Genomic DNA, 20,266 nt, shown 5'->3' with positions numbered 1-20,266 from the left:
TTTCCCAAGGACAGAGTCAATCTTTCGTGGTACCTACTGATGTGAGGATGGGCAAATGCCAGCAGAGCACTGAAGAGGGGCCTTTCTGGAGTAAGCAGGTAGGGGCTCACCACTGGCTCCTGACAACTTCACAGAGTTGGCTAAGAAGAACAGATCTGAGACAGGACATGCCATTTTGAGGGAACATACTGTGGACCACCAGTCAGAGGACACTACAGATAGTCTCAGAATTACTTGGGGAAAGGAGGTGCCTTTGTGGGTGTGGGAGTAGGTTTGTGGTTTCCTGTTGTTCTGAGAATAGGTATGAAAGGTGGTTTGTTTGGATTGAGTGAACTGTTTCTAGTAAGTCCTTTGACAAGGTGAGTATTTCTTTGACTGTATATTCCATGGTGTCCGTGGATGTAGACATGAGAAGAGAGAATACATCAATGGATGTGTCCTGTCTAGTAGAAAGCTTCCCAGCATTCATCCTGCCCAATTTATGAATGGACTGCAGCTTGACTTATGGATGGGCAATACCTGCTATCCTCCTAAGTTCCTGTTTTCTTTCTGAATTCTGGCTTCTCTAAAGAATTGGCTCATGGTTTTGTGTCCAAGATATGTACCACCTCCAAGCTCTGTGACATGGACATGTACTGGATAGCTGGAGGGCATGGCGAGCTTCTACGAAAACTCAGATATCACTGTGACCAGTAAAGTCTCAGTGGAGAAACTCTGTTTTGGGCCTTTTGCTTACCTATTGTTTTATTGCCCTGAATGTCAGGAAGGTCTCTGCCTCAGGTCTACTGTTTGTGAAGCCTGAAGAAAAGAGTTTTCAAATGGAAATGAATAGGCATCACCTGTGTCTCTTTGCTTAATTGCTTTAGAAAGGGATGTGTCTGAATCAGCCTCTTGGCCCTGTGTGAGGCTGTGGCTTATATTCTCAGCACCAGATGGATCAAAAGAAAGATCCCATCTGTGCATCCAATACCAAAATGCCCAAAATACCAGTTATTCTGGATGAACTCTCTCGCCTTCCAATGTAAAGTCCCTGACCTCCACTAAGTGAGAATAGGGATCTTTTGGGTCAAATGAGATCTTTAAAGCCCTGCAGAGGCTAGCTTATAGGTGCTTGGGTTTTCTCATGACTCCAATTAACATAAAGAATCTAAAACCCACAGTCATTAGGCCTCAAATTGGAGAAGCGGAGCAGCATTAAGGTAGGCCTATTTGATCACTCCTGGATCACAGGAAGGGTGTCCAGGCAACCCTAAATTTAGGCAAATGAGGGAAAGGGAGTTTATTTTGGAAACTGTCGTGGACTGCAGCCCTCATTGAAACCTCCAGCCAGAGGTTATGATGAGTGTCTATATGGAAGAAAATGAGGGTCATGTGGGAGTATTTTGGATTTAATTGTGGACATTTGTATCGCGGTTGGAAGAGATGACTGGGTCCACCTGGGCTTGAAATCTGGTGTGAATCCCCTTAGAGACTGAGTTCTGGAACTGACCTCAAAGAAGTATTACCATGAATTTTGTTGGGATTTTATTAGTCCACGCATGAGAGTCGCCCTTGGAAACTGAGATCTAGGCCCAGTGTGGCTTTCCACAGAGCACTGTGAATCTTAGCCAGGATATCACATGATTTTATTCTGAAAGACATCCCAGCCATAGTTGAGACTCAAAACACACATGGACCTCACATTGTAGACCTCAATGGGCCTGGCTTCATGTGACCTTTTGGCAACTTTTTGGGAAGCCTTGCCTGTGAGAGTTCTCCAGAGTTTCACTGAAATGATCTTTCTCAACATTTAACGGTTCCTGAATGAATTGAAACCCACAGTGCCTCCAACTTCATCCTTGAAAAATGGCTAGATAAATACCATAAAATTTTTGAAATTCCCATTACCAGGTTGCACTGGAGAAAGTTTGGATGTCCAGTTGCTGATCATGAGTATACCAGACAGTACCTTGATTGACTGGGTTTCATGAAAATGGTGTAGAACAGAGATGCCAGTAAGTTGGAGCCTGCTCAGTAGTTGGCCTACAGCAGTGGAGGGCAAGTGTGTGATAAAACTTCTGTGGTAGGGTCATGTGGATCTTCCAGTGGCTTCCAAATGGATTGTGACTGACATGGTGCAGCCAGCAGATCATTATATGTAAAAACATTTTGTTATTTGGAGAGGTTTCACGGCAATGTTCAGAATCAGAATGCTATGGTCAAGGGGGCAAGCTATGTGGGGTAGAAGCATGGTTGGTGCATTCTCTTGCAGACAATGACTCACCACACTTGACAGAACTCCCTCCAGCACTGTGTCCTAATTGAACTTATTGTATTTCGTGAAGCAAATACCAAACTCCCACTGCAGCAGCAAGAAACACCAGGAAAAGTGGAGAATGAACAAATGGCTTTACAGTCCACACGGGGAGACACTTAGGCCCAGTGGACACAGTTAACCTACATATAGAGAATTCAGCAATGCTGCCTCATGTTCAGAGGAAAATAAGGAACTATGTCCTCCATGTCACATAGATGCAGACCCAGCTTTGATGGTCTCACTACAAAGGAAGCTCTTGACAAAAACATATATTTCAAGTGCCCAACCTCAGAGGCAGTTTCTCAAGAAGTCTTTAGGCCAGCAGAGCTCCATGTTTGTGTAGCGTTTACCCTGTCCCTAACTTTTGGAGACTCCTCTACCACCTCCAAGGTTGTGAACTCCTGAGCATATTCCATTCCTGATATGTATTCACAGAGTTTTTAACTTTTCTCCTCTAATTATGTCTTACATGGGGTGAGGATAATTTCAAGGCGTTGTTCTGGATGAGAGTGGGAAGATTTTTGTGCATCATATATTTGAAATTCTGAATCCATGACACTAACCCATACCCTACAAGACTCTGACTACAAATCCTAATATGATGGAGAAAAATAACCCAAACAAAAAAAAAAAATACAAGGATATCAGTGGAGGCATGATGTATAGTAGGACTTGCCTTTTGCATTACATAGGGTAGGAGTAATACATCTAGTCAATTTTTAATTGAAATAGTTCTCCATTTGTTTTTAAATTTAACACATATATGAATTACTGTCTCCCTTTCTCTCTATCCTATTCAGCACATGTGTTTTATATGCACATATAGAATCCTAACTGGTATCACACGTACATTCTCGAGAGGTGGCTGACTTGGCAGATACAAATTGTGGGAAGTGATCACTCCTCCTAAACGCTGTTGGAACTGAAAATTCAACCCATGGGTGAGCTTCCAATTTGAACAACCTTATACAAAAATCCATGTTCAGTAAAATGAATATTTTTGGATATACAGATGAGTTATTTTTCATGATGAATTTCGATTGGCATATATATTGCTATTTTTAATGTCTCTGTGTGTGTTTTGTATATATATATATATATATATATATATATATATATATATATATATATATATATATATACACACACACACACACACACACTCTCCAGATTTTTCAAAATATGAAACATGTGTCTTATTATACTCTCCCTAAATTCATTCATATTCATGTTTGTGGATTTATAATCAAGTTTTCTCAAGATTATTCTCAGAAAGATTCATCCACCTGAAATACATATTTGTTTCCTAGTACTGAAAACTAACTTCTTTGAATGGTGCATACATATCCTAACATTTTGATAGTAACTGACCCTGTTTAACATCAATTCAAGTAGATTACTATGAGACATGATGTGGATTTTGATGTTCATTTTTATTCAACATTGCTACATTACTATTTCTTCAGTTTATGCACAGCAGAGGATATATATTGCATCCACAAGTTAGCAAATTTATAGGCATTTGTTTAACTTTCAATCACTTCCTGCTTCAGAACACATGTATTCCTCCATGTTCCTTGACTGATCTTTTCATGAGACTTCTTTCCAAACACATTATTTTTGATTTGCATACTCACTTTTGAAGCAAAACTCACACACCCTTCATGATAAACCATAACCCTAATATTACCATTAGATGTAAAACTCGATGGAATGAATGATTTTATACCAATATAAGATTTCTTGTATATTTTCACATATCAAGTCATACATTATTTTAAGTGGAACCAGTTATATTATTTATTCACATTATGGTCTATTAATGCAATATCAATATATTGTATGACACAGGGTACACCTCTTTGTACCCCCAAAACTAATTTTTACTTCTTCAAAATAGTCCTCCCAGAAATGGTGGAAGAAATGGTCATGTCACCTGATCTACAGATACATTTTATCACAGTAATATTTGGGACACAAAATGCAAAGGTCACACTTATGATTGTACCAAAGCCTAAAAGGAGAGTGAACATGGATTACTAAAAACACCCATGTACAGGTTGCCAATGCTCTCAAATGTCAATCCAATTCATGACTACATATTTGTTTCTTTCTAAGATAATATATCCAAACTCAACCCTGTTTAAAATGTCTAATCCTATCACTCACGTTATACTTTGCCTGATTTTGTAATGTCTCTATTGATATCTGCTTTCCTACATATTTTCCCCAGGTCATCATTCTGACTGTTCACATGTGCTCACTTTTACATTCACTCTCTAACCGAAACCTTATTGCTAAAGAACTTTTGTTCCAAATCCTATACTCACTCTTCTTCCTAAACATACTGACTATCTTCCTAATCCTACCGACCATCCCTTTTTCACTGGATGTTATTTTCTACATTCAATCATTAAAGGTACATGGTCCTATTCCATTGCATATCGATTTATCTGAGACATCTGTTCGGAACGTAATTCAATGCTAAGTATCCCAATCAAGGGTTCAATGCCCTTCCAGGCTTCAAATCTTATCTAGATTTCTGTTTTTATACTTATATTTCACCTATATATTCTTGTAAATATCACAGGTTCTCAATACCATTGTTCAACCCTCAGAATGATTCCTCACTCAAATCGAACCTGTTTTTGACCCTAATCATACACTGTTCCCTCAATCTAACTTTACAGAAGAGCAGGGATGGAGTTGGTATTTCAATACAGGAATGTAGGGCATCTTCCACCTGTTGAGAACCTCAAATGTCCATACAGAAATGATCACTGGATAAGTTGTAGGCAGCTATGAAAGACCTGAGAGAGCAAAAGTCATCTTCCATGGCAAAAAACCTGGTCAGGATGAAGGGATGTGTCTGAATCAGCCTCTCTCTTCTTAATGTAGAGAAGATGGACCAAACCAGGACTGTGTGGAGAGCTGTTCCCAGGTGCCTATGGTTGATATACCATTCTGACTTGTAAAAGTGTCACAGGAAGCAGGGGCAGCCTCCATCTCATGGGACCCTTTGAATCAACTGTTAGGACAAAGTGGTTTTCAAGCAGTGAACTTATTCAGTTCCTGAAGTAAGTGAATTGCCTCACTTCCTTGCTTGTTGGAACTCTCTGAACTTGGGATCCAGGAAGCCAGGCACACAGAGCCAGTCCCAGTCCAAGTCCCAGTGGTCTCACTTGTTTGGATTTACCAAGGACAGCGTCATTCTTACTTGGTACCTACTGATGTGAGAATGGCCAAATGCCAGGAAAGCTCTGAAGAGTTGCTTTTCCTCAGCAAGGAGGTAGGGGCTCACCGCTGGTTCCTGACAACTTCACAGAGTTGGCCAAGGAGAGCTGATCTGATACAGGACAGCCATTTCAGGGGAACATAGTGTGGCCCACCAGTCAAAGGACACTCCGGATAGTAACAGACCCATTTGGGGGAAGGAGGTGTCTTTGTGGGTGTGTGGGTGTGGGTGTGTGGTTTGTTTCATGTTCTGAAAATATGTAGAAAATGTGGTTTGTTTTGTTTGGATTGAACTGTTTTTAATAACTCATTTGACAAGGCGAGTGTTTCTATGTCTGTGTATCCCACAGTGTCCGTGGTTGTAGACATTAGAAAAGAAAATGATTCAATGGATGTATCCTGACTAGTAGAAAGCTTCCCAGCATTCATCCTGCCCAAATTATGAATGGACTGTGGCTTGCCTTATCAATGGTCAACACCTGCTAATTTCCTAAGTTGCTGTTTTCTTCCTGAATTCTGGCCGCTCTCCAGAAGGGGCTCATGGTTTTGTGTCCAAGATATGTATCACCTCCAAGCTCTGTGAAATGGCAAGGTACTGGATAGCTGAAGGGAATGGCGAGCATCTCAGAAAACTCAGATATCAGTGTGACCAGTAAAGGCTCAGTGGAGAAACTCTGCTTTGGGCCTTTTGCTTACCTATTGTTCTGTTGCCCTGAATGTCAGGAAGCTCTTTGCCTCATTCCACCCCTTTGTGAAACCTGTAGAAAACAGTTTTCAAATGGAAATGAATGGGCATCACCTGTGGCTCTTTGCTTAATTGTTTGGAAAGAGATGTGTCTGAATCAGCCTCTTAGCCCTGTGTGAGGCTGTTGATTAAATTCTCAGCACCTGATGGATCTAAAGAAAGATCCCATGTGTGCATCCAAAACCAAAATGGCCAAAAGAGCAGTCATTGCGAATGAAGGCTTTCGCCTTCCTCTGTAAGGTTCCTGACCTGTATCAAGTGAGAATAGGGAACATTCACCAAGCCAATTGATGGCTCCTTTTGGAAAAATTGTACCACCGATGACAGCATCGGCATAAATACCCCAACATTACCACAAGTCGCTGCACCAACAGTGCACAATGCATACAAGTGCGTTCACAATGCATAGAAGTGATACATAGTCCAGGCAAGTTCTGCAAGCAGTTCAGTGATGGCTATTGCAGAAGCTGTAGATTGGTTTTATCATTGTCTTCACCGGCACTGGGATGAAGATAGGAATTGTGGCAATAATGGATAAAGAAAAAATTATGTAACATTCCAGAAGGCAGTAAAAGAAAACTATTTTCTTAACAATTTACATTATCTTGAAGACAATTATTAAATATAATGAAAAGGAAAGGTAAAAGTAAAAAAAACAGGTCTGTTAACCTCCTATTTTTTCACATGTTAAAACAATCCTCAACAGTTGTTTATCCAATTTAATTTAAACCATTTAAATCACGTGAATATATAAAAATAATTGGATCAATTTTTTCATTAATGCTCATCATATATGATATATGGACATATGTACATTCAAACATATAACACAAAACACAAGTGTGCACACATAATATAATACATAAAACACATAACATAATAGTAAAGGCCTTATAATTTTTTACAGGTGAAATCACCATTTGAATGTTTAAAAACTCTATAGACAAAAAATAGGACTGATCACCAAAACATTAATCTAGTTCTGTTTGAGCTCAAAAAACAAAATAGAATGTGGGAAAAGACAATAATAAAATAGATATTGATAAAAGCATCCTGGTTTTTTCGCAGATGTAAGGATAGCCAAACTGGAGTTTTGGATATCAGCTATTATGGATTTGAGCCAAATTATCTTCTTTTTGGTGTATAGAATTCACTTTAGTTAATCTCTCTGGAATCTAAATCGGCTGCTGTTCTTCCTGGGTAAATACACAAACAGACCCAGGAATAAAGACAATCACTGGTTCAGGACTTTAGTTAATCTCTCTGGAATCCAAATTGGCTGCTGTTCTTCCTGTGGAAACACACAAACAGACCCCTGTCTCCAGACAATTACTTGGTCAGGACCTTTCCATTGTCCTGTTAGAATATCCTTCCAAAGTATCTTGGGCTTAAACACATTTTTTGGACACATATGCATTTCCGCAGCACTAAGTCCTGATGAATCCAAATTTTAAAAGTTTAGAGTAAAAAGGGTTATTTTAAGTTTATCTTTGGGGAATATATACCCCTTCACAATACCGTCATTTCGCCTTAATAAATACATTTTAACAGTTTGATGTGCTCTTTCAACTATGCCTTGTCCCTGTGGATTGTAAGGGATTCATGTAATATGAGTAACGCCAAATGATGAGCAAAATTGTTTAAAAGAGGTAGAAGTATAACTGGGGGCATTATCTGTTTTTAACTGTTTTGGAATGCCCACAGTGGCAAAATTTTTTAAGCAATGAGCTATAACATATTTAGTTTTTTCTCCAGCATGAAGGGAGCCCATCAAAAATCCAGAAGAAGTATCAACGGTAACATGCAAATATTTTAATTTTCCAAATTCTGGCAAGTGTGTGACATCCATCTGCCAAATATGGTTAGGTATCAATCCTCTAGGATTGACTCCAAGATTAACTTGTGGTAAAAAGGTCACAGAATTTTGACATTGTTTTATTATTTTTCTGGATTGTTCCTTAGTTATTTTAAAACTGTTTTGTAAAGTATTAGCATTGACATGGAACTTTTTAAATAAAATTATAGCTTCTTCTAGTGTAGACAAAATATGTATGTATGTCATGTGTAGTTTTATCTGCTAAATCATTGCCCAAAATATGGGCTCCAGGCAATCCTGTATGTGCCCTGATATGTCCTATAAAGAACGGATCTTTTTGTCCCAGATTAGACATTGTATACTGGAAAGCAAAGAGAAAACACTACAGGATGGGAAAATCCTACCAGCATCTTCAAGGGATACTATAACATTCACTATATACTGACTATGGGAAAATAAATTAAATACAGAAAATTAAACATCAAAAAAGATTGTAATACTGCATTAAGCTCTACATTTGAGCTGATTGTTTCAGTACTAAAAATGTAAAAGTTTGATCAGGTGTAACTATTGCTGCTGTACCATTATTTGACCCATCAGTGAATATATTCGGAGCATTCATAATAGGTGTTTTTCTTGTCATTTTTGGAAAAATTACAGGATGCAATGACCAAAAAGACAATAAAGGATTAGATGGTAAGTGGTTATCAAATGAAACATTAGATTTACACATGATTATTGCCCAAGTATTTAACTCATTAGCTAATTCATCACTTGATTCATTGTATATGGAGTATTAATTTTATTGCAAGAAATGGCAAACACTCCCTTTGCTGCTTTTATTCCTATGATTATTAAATGTCCCTCAGCCTCAGGATACCTAGTAATAATAGTGTTAGAAGAATAAGATAAATGTATCCATAATAATGGACCTTCTTGCCAAAATACTCCTGTAGGAATATTTTTGATGGTAGTACAATAAATAATAAAGGCAAAATTATATCAACTCTATTCAAATTCATATTTCCCATATATATTTCAATGATTTTTAATGCCTTCCTTGCTTTAGGCGTTAACATTCTGGGTGTATTTGGATCTGATGGACCTTTTAGTATATCAAATAAAGTCCCAACTCTCCTGTTGGATAACCTAGATAAGGCCTTATCCAATTTATGTCTCCTAATAACTTTTGAAAGTCATCAATTGATTTGAGTTGATCTACTCGTATTTGAATTTTTGGTGGACTGACCATGGTTGAGGATAATAGAACTCGTAAATAATTAATTGGAAAATTTAATTGTTCTTTATCTATTGCTATCTCTAGAATATGATTTTTTAATAAGTTTGTTAGTGTGGTATAACATTATAGCAATGGGTTTTTATTTTTGTGTGTTTAGGTTTTTCCATATAGTGAAATATTTGTAGTGTAGGATTTCGATCTCTAAGTGGCTGGATTACTTTGTTAACATAAATTTGACCCATAGTTGGGCTCTTAGCCATCCCTTGAGGGAGTACTTTCCACTCATATCTCTGATCAGGACCTTCATGATTCAGTGCAAGGATAGTAAATGCAAAACGTGGACTATCCTCAGGATGAATTCGAATTGAAAAAAAAAAAAACAATCTTTAATATCTATAACGAAAACATACCAAAGTTTTGGCAAAGCAGACAATTGAGGAATCCCCGATTGAGCAGGTCCCATAATTAACCATCTCATTATTAATGGCTCTTAAATCTTGCAATAATCTCCATTTACCAGATTTCTTTTTGAGGACAAAAATGGGAGTATTATGGGAAAATACAGAAGGTTGTATATGTCCTTCCGTTAATTGTTGTTTGACCAGGTCATGGGCTGCTTGTATCTTTTCTTTAGTCAGGGGCCACTGAGGAAACCGTACTGGTCATTCTGATTTTCTAGTAATTTTTATTGTCTCATCTCATTTCCCTTTTCTGAAAATCCAACCCATGTCTATCTGTTCCTTGATCTATTTGTATTGGTGCTGCTATAACTTGTTCTTGTTTTTCTTATCTTTTTCCTTTCCTAAAAACCTGTCAAGCCATAATAGTGGGTGCATTTTGATTGATGTTATTTGTTAATGTCAAACTTAATTGATCTAGGACGTCTCATCCCCATGAATTTACGGGAAGATGATCCAATACATATGGCTGTATAGTTCCTTCACATCCTTCAGGATCCTTCCAATCTAATACCATTGCACTTTTATGTGGATTAGTTGCCACTCCTAGGCCTCATAGCATTTGAGTGGGTTGTTTTAATGGACAATGTTTTGGCCATTCTTGACGAGAGATGATGTATCCAGTAGCCCATTAAATTCATGTCCTTGAATATTTAGTTTTAGCATGGGGCGAGAATATAAATTTAAAGAAAGCATAGCCCAATCTACACCTGTGGAGCCTAATCCCTTATAACGTCTTTCTACAGTACGACTCAAAAATTTATCATATAAGCTGGGTATTATTAGTAACTGTCCTAGTCTATCTCCTGGTGAAATTACTTATATACCCTTTGGAGAACTGGCTATAATTTTTCTTTCACCTTCATAATGGGATCAATTACCCCAGGACTAATCATAAGTTCTTTTAGAGTAGAAGAGCTGCATCCAAAAGATAAGCCTACTGTTCTTTTGGAAAGAGGTCCTTTCACCTCTGTGGGAATGATTTGAACTCCCATCTCTGGAGTTAGTACTGATCTGGTGGAGGCACAGATGTCCAACCCTGTGCTCCCTCTGGTTTGTCTGATGAGGGATCTGATGGACAATGTGTCCTGGGCAATAATCTGATAAGGTTGCTGGGTTCTTCCAGTGCTCCGTATATTTGTGGTTTGGTGCCCCAGAGCATTGGGGCCCCATGTCGATTTTTTGGCAATGGATCCCGAAGCCTTTCTCCATGATATCATGGATAAACACCTGGTCCTTTTTTCGTTTTTTGATAATGAAGTACCCTCTATGGTGGCTTGAGAACGGCGTTCATTAGCCCAATGTCTCCCTCTATGACATCGTAGGCAAATACCCCTTATTCTACTCCTTTGATACCTAGTTTTGTTAAACCCTCCTCCTATGGGGCAATTCCTTTAAAGGGTCCTGTTCATTCACAATTGTAGCATGTTCTTGTCCTGGCATCTAAAGCCTGTTTTACTGCAGCTGCAACAATTGGCTCTTGTTCATTAATGTCTCTGGCATCTAAAGCCTGTTTTACTGCAGCTGCCACGACTTGCTCTTGTTCATTAATGTCTCTACATAATTTAATAAATGTGTTTAAACCTTCATGTTTCCATGGTCTATTGATATCTCTGCACAAACGATTTGCTTGGTCATAAGCCAGTTGTTTTATTAATGACATTGTTTGTTCTGTATTTCCCAAAACTCTGGTAGCTGTTTGAATAAGCCTATCTACAAATTCAGCTTATGATTCTTTATCTCCTTATATTACCTTAGATAATTGACCTTGTAAACCTCCATGTCTTTGTAAAGTCTTCCATGCCCTAACCACCTCTTCAGCAATTTGTGCATATACGCCAGGATCATATGCAATTTGTTGGTGCTAATCATCATAAGGTCCCTCTCCTAACAACATTTCTAGATTTCTCTGAGGATAACCAGCTGCTGCATTTCGCCTAGCCGTCTCCTTGCAAAATTTCTCATTGGCAACCTTCTGTAACAGGTATTGACCTCTATTTAACACAGCTTTACACTTATTAGCCCATTCTGCTGGCGTCATGTTCAAGTTGTTAATGGATTCTACCAAGCTTACTATGAAGGGTGCTTGAGGAGCGTAGGTTGTTACAGCCTCTTTTAGGTGCTTCACTATTTTGAAATTTAAAGAATGGTGAATTCGCTGACCTCCTACCTCAAATAGAGGTCATGTTAATACTTAAGATCCTGTCTCAGGATCTGATCTATCGACTGCAGGGGTTGGGGGCCTCCCAGCATATGGAGGTGGCCTTTTTAGTTGGACAATTACATCCTCTGGTGATAGAAAGGTGTTAATAACAGTCTCCTGTAGAGGTGGCGCTGTTGGTTGGGCACTTACGCCCTCTGGTGATAGAAAGTTGTTAGTAGCAGTCTCCTTTTGTAACTTTGCCACTGATGGCTTTTTCTGCTCTAAGCTTTGTTCCTCTATCTTTGTCTGAACTGAAGGCTTTGGACTAAGCAAACCAGATATGAACGTCCACAATGGCAATGTGCCAACTGGCAGAGTCCCTGGGCTGTTCTTTTCTATTCTTTTTAAATCTTCACCATGATGATACCATTGTGATATATTCAACAACTCCTCCTCAAGAAGCCATGGGCTACATTTTTGTATTGTATTAATGAATGCTCTGACTGTTCTTGATTTTCCTGAGATGCCTCCTTCCTCTAACAATTTACTTAACACTCTTTCAGTTTGTTATTTACTAATTTCGGATTCAGTAATTCTACTATAATACAACCCAACAAGATTACGCCAAACAAAACCAAGACAGAATGAAATAAAAAGGGAACAACAAAAAGTCATTGTAGCCTTTCTATCCTTTTGACATATGCATTCGTCCTTTATCCCTATCTGTTCCTCAGACTTAAATAGTTTTTCCTAAGATGCGAGCAGTTTTTTTTTTTTTGTTTTTTTTTTTTTTTTTTTTTTTTTTCCGTCTCACTCATCTCCAGGGACAGGCAACTTAAACCAAAGTGAAGGAAAACAAAAGAGGAATCTTAAAATGGCAACCCATCCTTTCACCCTGCCCTCAGAGCCGAGCAGTTTAACTTATCACTTACCCTCAGTCACTCCCCATGCGAGCCACCAAATGCTGCAGTTTGGCTGGGCACGATTCAGGAGCCACTTGACAACAGAATTGAACTTTATTTTTAGAACCACACATGCCAAACAAAACAGCTCCTCAGGAAAAACCCTGAGAGCCCAACTGCCACCACTGTCTTCCTTGTAAAGTCTCTCTCACACCCATAAGCCTCTCCACCTCCCCAAATCCTCCTGTTCTTGAGGCCGATTGGCTGGGCCATGTGGGTGGAGCCAAAAAAGTCCCCCAATGAGCAGCTCTGTGGTTTGAAAGGGCAGGGAAACAACACAATGTGCATCACCGCAGAGGACCCAATCAGCTAGATGTTGCTGGGGCTGCTGTGAGCCAATAATCAACCGGCAGCTGGAAATTTGCTGGCAGTTGGAAGTTCCTGGAGCCCCTTCAGCTGTGGTTCTCAACAAATTCCTGTCTCCTCTCTTAGTAGCCTATTCATAACATGTATTTTTAAATGCACATACAAACATTTTTGTGAGGTGACGGACTTGGAAGATACAAATTATGAGATGTGATCACTCCTCCTAAATGCTGCTGGAACTGAAAACTCAACCTATGAGTGAGCTTCCTAGTAGAACAACATTATACATAAATCCATTTTCAGTGAAATAAATATTTTTGGATCTGTGGATTATATATATTTTATGATGAATTTCGATTGGCATATGTGTTGCTAGTTTTTAATATCTGTGTGTGTGTGTGTGTGTGTGTATATATATATATATATATATATATATATATATATATATACCCTCCAAATTTTTTAAAATATGAAATATATGAGTCAGTTTATACACTCCTTAAACTCATTCATATTCATGCATGTGGATTTATGATCAACTTTTCAAAAGATTATTCTCAGAAATATTCATCCACCTGAAATATAAATTTTTTCCTAGTACTGAAAACTAACTTCAGTGAATGGTGCATACAAATCCTAATATTTATAAAGCAATACCCAGTTTAACATCAATGCAAGTATTTTCCAATGGGACATGATGTGTATCTTGCAGTTCATTTTAATTCAAGAGTGGTACATTACTATTTCTTCAGTTTATATTTCATCCACAAGTTCACAAATTTATAGGCATTTGTTTCAATATCAATCACTTCCTGCTTCAGAACACATATATTCCTCCAGGTTACTTGACTGGTCTTTTCATGAGACTTCATTTCAAATACATTATTTTCGATTTTCATAATTACTTTTGAAGCAAAACTCACACACTCTTCATGATAAACCATAACCCTAATATAACCGTTCGATGTATAACTGGTTGTAATGAATGTATGTATATCAATTTAAGATTTCCTGTATATTTTCAGATATCAAATCAATGCATTATTTAAAGTTGGAACCAGTTATATTATTTATTCACACTATGGCCTATTCATGCATTATTTCTATATTCATAGACACAGGGTACACCTCTTCATTCCCCCAATACGAATTTATACATCTTAAAAATATTGCTCCCAGTAATGGTGGAAGAAATACTCATGTCGCCTGAACTGCATATACATTTTATCACACTAATATTCTGGACACCGAAAGCAAACGTCACTCTTATGATTGTACCAAAGCCTAAATGGAAAGTGAGCATGGATTACCAAAAACATCCATGTCCAGGTTGCCTAATGCTCTCAAATGTAAATCCTATTGTTGACTATATATTTGTTTCTTTCTAAGATTATATATTCAATCTCAAGCCTGTTGAAAATGTGTAATCCTATCCCTAACTTTATACTTTGCCTGATTTCTTAATGTCTCTATTGATATCTGTTTTCTTACATATTTTCCCCAGTTCATCATTGTGACTGAATTTTCACATGTGCTGACATTTACATTAACTCTGTACCCGAAAACCTATTGCTTAAGAACTTTTGGTCCAAATCCTATACTCACTCTTGATTCTAAACCTAGCAACTATCTTCCTAATCCTACCTAATTTTCTTTTTTGACTGGATGTTCGCTTCAACATTCAATAATCCAAGGTACAAGGTCCTATGCCATGGTATATAGATTTATCTGAGACATCTGGGCAGAAATTAATTCAAAGTGAAGTAACCCAATCAAGGCCCCAATGTTCTTCTGGGCTTCAAATATTACCTGGATTTCTGTTTTCATACTTATATTTTACCTACATATTCTTGTAAATATCGCAGGTTCCCAAAACTATTATTCATCCTGCAGAATGATTTCTAATCCAAATCAAACGTGTTATTAACTCTAACCATACACTGTTCCCTCAATCTAACTTTACAGAAGAGCAGGGACAATGTGATCAGAAAAGTCTCAGTGGATAAACCCTGCTTTGGGCCTTTTGCTTACCTATTGTTCTGTTGCCCACAATATCAGGAAGGTCTTTGCCTCAGGCCACCCATTTGTGAAGCCTGAAGAAAACAGTTTTCAAATGAAAATGAATGGGTATCACCTGTGGCTCTTTGCTTAATTGCTTTGGAAAGGGATGTGTCTGAATCAGCCTCTTGGCCCTCTGTGAGGCTGTGGCTTAGATTCCCAACACCTGATGGATGTAAAGAACGATACCATGTGTGCATCCAAAATCAAAATGGCAAAAATTGCAGTCATTGTTGATGAAGTCTCTCGCTTTTCTCTGTTAGGTTTCTGACCTCCACCAAGGAAGAATAGGGATCTTTTAGGTAAAATGAGTTCTTCAAGCCCTGAAGTGGTTCTTGTGTTTTATCATGACTCCGAATCACATAAAGAAACTATACCTATCAGTCAGTATTAGTCAGTCAATATTACTCATAGAAATGGTGGAGGAAATACTCATGTAACCTGATCTACATACACACTAAATCACAGATATATTCTGGACACAAAATTCAAAGTTCACATTTTTTATTGTACCAAAGCCTAAATGGAGAGTGAACATGGATTACTAAAAACATCCATGTCCAGGTTGCCTAATGCTCTCAAATGTCAATCCTTTTGGTGACCACAAATTTGTATTTTCCTAAGATTATATATTCAAACTCAACCCTGTTGAAAATGTCTAAGCCTATCTCTCACTTTATACTTTGCCTGATTCCATAATGTCTCTATTGATATCTGCTTACCTACAAGTTTTCCCCAGTTGATCATTGTGACTGACTCTTTAAATGTGCTGACATTTAAATTCATTCTCTAACAGAAACCCTATTGCTAAAAAACTTTTGTTTCCAATCATACACTCACTCTTCTACCTAAACCGACGGACTACCTTACTAATCCTACCTACAATTCCCTTTTTGACTGGATGTTCTCTTCTACATTCAATCATCCAATAATGTTCGGACTAGCGTTGGAGGAAGAGACCACCTTTACCTTGCAGACTGTCGTATGCAACAGATAAGGGATTAACGGGGGTCCATCATGCTGTGGCTCAGAGGTCACTTGAATAGAGCAGAGAGCCCTGAGAAGAGCTTAAGCAGATCTTATATACTTTCCTTGGAGAGGGCAGGGATGGAAATTTATTGAATGGTCAGGGCAAATGTACGGTTTGCGTGCAACCAGGTGAGGGAGTACATTCTGCAATTTGGCAGTTGGGAACAGCAAATTCTGGGAAAAAGATTAGCAAACAGTTGTCAATATTTCAACAGTGTTTTTCTAAGCATACAGAAAAAATAGAAAGTGACAAGTAGCTATTTTATTAACCTTTCATTCCCCACATCTTCTTCTGGCTACTTTTAATCATAAAAGTGATCATTAGGGGGTGTACACTCTATGTCTGCTAGTGGGGTATTGCCATATGTTTAACTTGTCCAATTTGAGCTTGGAGAAAAGAAATTACATGGTTGAGCAAACAGGGTTCTATAGTTTGCAATAATATGAGGATTATTATTGGACCGGCCAGGGTTGATAAAAGCGTAGTTAACCAGGGGGAATGTGTGAACCAAGACTCAAACCACACTTTTTGGGCTTCTCTCTCTCGCTGATGCTCTTCAAGGTGTCCCTTTATTTTACTCATAGATTTTTTTACAACTCCAGTATGGTCGGCATAAAAACAACATTCATCCTTCAATGCAGCACAAAGGCCCCCTTCTCTCATGAAGAAGAGGTCCAACCCCCGACTGTTCTGTAAAACAACTTCAGATAGAGAGGTAAAAGATTCCTGCAAAGCTCTGAAGGAGGGTTCTAATATCTTTAAGTTTTGGTCTATTGCTGCTTTTAATTGGTTCATTTGTTTGTGTCCCATGGATGAGGACGGTGGTTTCTGTGCCCACCCCTGCAGCAACTCCTATTCCTAATAGGATGGCTAAAGTGAGGGTATATGTTCCCAGTGGAACCAGGTTGTATGCCCTCCTATTTGATCTTGAAATGAACCTGCATCATGATAGTGCACTCTGGGAAACATCAGCATCATTACAAATTTAATCACATCTCTTGATCATTTTATGAAAACAAACACAATGTTTAAGTATATAGAATTATATGGTTGTAAGGATGGACAAGGCAAGGCACCTAAGATAGCACCGAAGACAGGGAAACAGTCCTATTTGAATGCAACCAGATTCAGAGGGCATGGCTTCTGTTTTAATCAATTAATCCCCTGAACCCCAAGTTTAGATAGTTTCAGAATTTTGTACCAAACATGTAAGGGAAAGTGGCTCAGAAGTTCACAGTCTGCAGAAGTTCACAAAAAGCAGTTTTTGTTTCTGTTTTATCCTCTGTTCTGGGCAAGTTAACTTTTCAAGGATACCTGGGAGGGGGAGAGCTTTTTCTTCCCTTTCTTTTTTCCCCCTGCCAGCTGTTACCATAAAGTTCAGTTGGTAACTTCTTTATCTTAGAAATATAGCCATCTCTGTGAAGCCTCAGCTAAGTCCAGAGGCCTTGTTCACATATTTTATGAAAAACTAGTAAGGGGGTGTCTAGCTTAGATGTGCTGAGTTTTTTAGCCAGTAACCAAGTTGAACAAGGCAACACGAAAAGGGAAAGTTTATCTACATTGAACTCTTCTATAGGGACTCTTTTGCCTAAAGTCCTAAAGTCAGCCATGGAGGAGACTTCTGGAGAAGGTCAGTTAAGATTTTTCTGTGGGAATGGTACAGCGGGGGAAAACGCGGAAGGTGGGGCTGAAAGCAGCTCCGAGTATCTGAGAATGAGGAAGGAGAGATGTAAAAGAATAATTGGAAAGAGGTTTGGGATTTTTCTAGGAAGAAAAACATGAGCAGTAGAACATTTGGAGCAGAGGGGAAGATGGGAGTGAGTATCCCACAAAGCCTGTGAGGGACTTTAAATTCTTATTAACCTGTTTTCAGTGATGACAAAGCAACTTTAAAGATCATTTTCATTACATCTTGGATAAGGGTCTGAGGGCTCTCCTCATCTGGTTTCAGCTTTGGGTTAGCAGGTAAGAGGATCTGGTGGGACCCGTTGCTGGCACTGACAGGAGAACAGAGGAATGAGTGGGTGGAGGGCTACCTCAGTACCTTCTACCTCAGCAGAAGGACAATGGTCTGAGAACCAGTGGAGGTTTGGGTTTTTGATCAAGTAATTGGAGGGGAGAAAATAGATTGCTGAGCTGGGAGTGACAGCAGAGAGTCTGGAGCAGAAGGCTGAGGGTGAGGATCTATTGGAGAAGCATAGTTCAGGATGTGAGTGAAGGAGGGAAAAGGCTTCCACATAAGGGAATCTCCTTTCACCCTTTTGAGCACTTGCAGAAATTAAACAGTTCATGCAGAATTTGAGGATCTAGAGACCCCTCTGGGGGCCATTGGTTTTGGTTATGTAATTGGTAATATGGCCAATGCTGTGTACTGAATTTGATGAGGAGTTTGGGTTCCATCAGGCAGCCCCTGTATGCTCACATCCCCATGACTTACAGAAGAAGTCGGCTTTTCCCCACAGAGCCATGGCTGTTTGTGGCTTTGATAGTCCCCCAGGCAAACATAGTAATTTAGGCTAGTCAACCAGCATCTGACTCGTGTGTCCCTACATCCATTATATTTGTTTCCATTTTATATGGTACAGATGGGATTTAATGGAATTTTAGTGGGATCCCCTTCATCAGTGATATTCCAATAGGAAAGACCTATAGCCAGCTGACAAATGTCTGGGTGGAGAGATGGCCACCAGGTCCCTAAGGGGGCTGTATGCAAGATAGATTATACTTATTGTCCAGTAGTATTTGTGATCAGCAAAAGCTGCTGAACGGGCAGATGAGGGTTAGGAGTACTGGTGGTCAAGGGGAAAGTCTATAGCCTTATTTACATGGTGAATGCGCAATTTGAAATGGTTACCAGTCTTTTCCAGTTTCCAGCCAGAGTCTGGACAGGGCACAGGCTTCACATGAGAGGCATGGATCCAGGAAATGATTCTGTCTACCTTTACCACTCTATGTGTTATAAGTAGCTCCTGGTATGATCCTTTCCAGCGGTGTTCCAGGGATGATACCTGATGTTGTCTTATGTAGACAAAGTCTCTTACTTGATATTGATATGGAATCCCCTCGTCCCCAGGTTGGTAGGCAGTGGACCGTTTTTTTCACAGGTATTGCTGAGTTCTTTCAAGAGCTTTAAGTCTATCAAGCATGGAGGTGTGGAAGGGATCGTTAGGTCTTAGAGTTTGGGATAGGTCCCTTACTGGAGGAGGGGCTCCATAGAGCATTTCATAGGGGGTGAGGTTACACAAAAAAACAGAGTGAGTATTTCTTACATGAAGCAGTGCATAAGGCAAGAGCATAGTCCAATCTTTTATGCCGGTCTCTAAGCTTAATTTCGTTAAGGTCTCTTTAATGGTTATATTTATTCTTTCTACCTGTCCTGAACTCTGGGATATATAAGCACAATGTAACTTCCAATTAATCCCCAGGGTCCTGGCTAACCCCTGACTTACCTGGGTCATGAACACTGGTCCATTATCAGATCCTATTACCTTAGGCAGGCCGTATCTTGGAAAATTATCTTTCAGGATCTTCTTGATTTGCGCTTTTTTTTTTTTTTTTTTTTTTTTTTTGGTGGGGAAGGCTTCAATCCATCCTGAAATTGTATCTACAAAGACTAGGAGATATTTAAATCCATACCTTGCTGGCTTAATTTCAGTAAAGTCCACTTCCCAAAATTGTCCTGGTCTGGTTCCTCGTAGGTGCTTTCCTGCAGGAAGATTGGAAGGGTAAGCATTACCCAATTGATGGACCTGACAGGCTTTTGTAACCATTCGGTTATTTCCTTGCGCTGTGAGTTGCTTAGTGGAAAACTCTGTTCTTTATTCTTCAGGAAAGCCTGCAGTTTCTTTGAAACAATGTGAGTGATTTGATATACATTTTCTAATTACATAGATAGAAGAGTGACTATAGGAGATTTTACTGTAAAATTTAGAAATTCCACTTTGTTCCATCAGGGTTAAAAGTTATTTTGGCTCCAAG

This window comes from Callospermophilus lateralis, chromosome 15, assembly GCF_048772815.1.
Source record: "Callospermophilus lateralis isolate mCalLat2 chromosome 15, mCalLat2.hap1, whole genome shotgun sequence".
NCBI classification, from domain to species: Eukaryota; Metazoa; Chordata; class Mammalia; order Rodentia; family Sciuridae; genus Callospermophilus; species Callospermophilus lateralis.
The sequence above is the reverse complement of the archived record's forward strand: the minus strand, read 5'-3'. Positions refer to the sequence as shown.